Source organism: Galeopterus variegatus, unplaced genomic scaffold (genome assembly GCF_000696425.1).
Source record: "Galeopterus variegatus unplaced genomic scaffold, G_variegatus-3.0.2 Scaffold496, whole genome shotgun sequence".
In the NCBI taxonomy this organism is placed as follows: domain Eukaryota; kingdom Metazoa; phylum Chordata; class Mammalia; order Dermoptera; family Cynocephalidae; genus Galeopterus; species Galeopterus variegatus.
Window position 1 is genome coordinate 117,206 of NW_007726607.1, and position 2,457 is coordinate 119,662.

The 2,457-nt window shown below is 39.3% G+C and overlaps 1 protein-coding gene across 1 annotated transcript in view; it reads right to left on the minus strand.

The window, feature by feature from the left end:
• The window catches only part of PPFIBP1 (PTPRF interacting protein, binding protein 1 (liprin beta 1)), a 158,245-nt gene that overhangs the window by 24,565 nt on the left and 131,223 nt on the right, over positions 1-2,457 (minus strand). The window lies entirely within an intron of this gene.

The following is a 2,457-nucleotide window of genomic DNA, read 5'->3' on the forward strand; positions in this document are numbered from 1 at the left end:
ATTAATCCTGGGCAACTTATTCAGCCATCATCCCTGTTTCCTGAGGTACATATATATAGATATAGATATAGATATAGATATAGATATAGATATAGATGATATAGATATAGATATAGATATAGATATAGATATAGATAGATATATATCCTTGGATTCCTAATCATGGGGAAAGGATAACCACATGGACAGACTGACCCATTTTCTTGATCTCTTTCTCAAACTTCAAGGCTTTAACTCCAGCCTCAAAACTCCTTGCTGGTTTTTCTTTAAAGATGTGGCTGAATTCCCTCAATCCCCACCAAATCATTCTTGTTTCAAACTAAAAACTACAATTCACATAGCAAGACTATTTTTTTTAAAAGGATACGAAATTATCTGGGTGATGCCTACATGTAACTGTAGCTGCTCCCTATAAATGCGGCACATTCACTGACTGTCAAATGTTACTTTTCCCTTCAGTACAAATATATATTTAACAGCCAAGGATTTTTCCCTCTAAAATATTTCTTATTCCTTAATTAATTCCTTGATTAATGACATATTTTAGCTCTCTCCTACATTGAAGAGAAAAATGTTGTTTTCTCCTTGAATTCATTTCCATTCAATTCAAGTTTCGTTTTCTCATTATGTAATTATCAGCAACAAATATAAAAAGTAAAGATGCCACTTGGTTTCTTCACTGCCTATAGTGAAATGTGATAGGAGAGATGACCAAAGAAAGATCAGTTAAATGTAAGGGAGCCAAGATTGTTTAACTAAGTTAAAAAAAAAAAAAAAAAATTTCCCATTCCTAGTCTCTCTAGACAGCATATTCCACTAAAATTAAGAAATAGTTTCAGGGTAAAGGTTGAGCACCCATGCTGTCAGGAGAACATGGCCTTGATGAAGCCAGGGGTGTGGTTGTAAAACCCTTCTAAAATAAGGGGACGTTCTACAGCAGCCATACAGGGAATCTAAGGTAGACAAAGGTTACTCGTGAAGATATTTGTAGATATGCTGTTAGGTAGTGAAGTGGATTATAGCTTGATTAATATGAAATTCCAAATGTTTAAAATATTATACTAAATTAGACTCAAAGGGTTAGAGAGCATAGAAAACGAAAAGGTGTCTTTGGACCTCTGTGGGCACGTGCACAGGCACAAAGCTGAGAAAACTACTCATCTGCAAATACAAGTTCCCTCGTATGGAAAAGGATGGATGACTTGGAGGGAAGAACCAAGAGCCCAGAGGACTGGGCCCTCATACAGGAACCGACAACACATGCCTGCCCGGATTTCGGAATTGCTGTGGACTGGCAGCACCTGCCCATGTGCCTCCCATTCTCTCACTTTTTTAATTGGAGTGCCTACAGCAGTTACATTATGCCTATCCTACCACTATATGTTGGGTGTGTGAGGGACATATAACTAGTCCTTTAAGTTCCCAGCTCTTTAAATCGAATGGAATGGTACTCAAGAAGCTGTGCCCAAGGGACTGCACCTGAGGAGCTTCACCTACATCTTGATCTGACCTAGATGACAAAATCCTGGGATGCTGATGCTTCATTGGAAAGAGACTTGGGGGTCTTTGGAGAGGGGATGTGTATATTTTGCATGGAAGAGGGATATAAACTGTTGTAGCCAGAGGGTGGAGTGGCAGATTGTATTTTCCAAATATGGTTGCACCAATATATCCCATCCCCATTCTTCTTACAATGTGGTGATGTCACTTGTCCATCAAGATGTAGGATCTGTGTTCCCTCTCCTTTAATCTGGGTGGGCATGTGACTACAATAGAAGAGATGCTTTGTAGCTTCTGAGATAAGTCATAGAAGGTGATGCAAATTTCCCTAGTCATCTTGGGATGCTGGCCCTTAGGACTCAGCCACCATATTGAGAGGAAGCCAAGAGGTCACAAGTAGTCGGAAGCCTCAGCTGAAGTTGCAGCCAACAGCCAGCCTCAACCACCAGAAAGTTGAGTGAGTAGCCTTCAGATGACTTAACCCCCAGCCTTAGCACCACTCCAGCTGATGCCAAGTAGAGCAGAGATGAGATGTCCCTGCTGAGCCCTGCCCAAATTGTAGAATCGTCAGCAAAATAAATGTTGTCACGCAAGCCACAGAGTTTTGGGGTGATGTACAATAGATAACAAAGAGATTCTGGTGCTAGTTTGATGTAATGTATATGAGTTTAAGACTGTTTATTCCCCTCCAGTTGCTTTTTCCAAGTCTAAAGAAGTCAGAGGGAATTTTATTCAATCATCTTTCAGAGTCACCATCAGAAGAAGTGACTAAAATCAATTTTTTTACATAATCTCAGTTTATCCCCATCTTATTTACTTCCTACTTATTCTTTAATATGATCGTCATCTCACATTTAAGATATCTATCTCAGTGCTCGCTTCGGCAGCACATATACTAAGATATCTATCTCCAAGAGACTCATGTTTTTCCTGAACTTTACAAGCAATTTTGACATT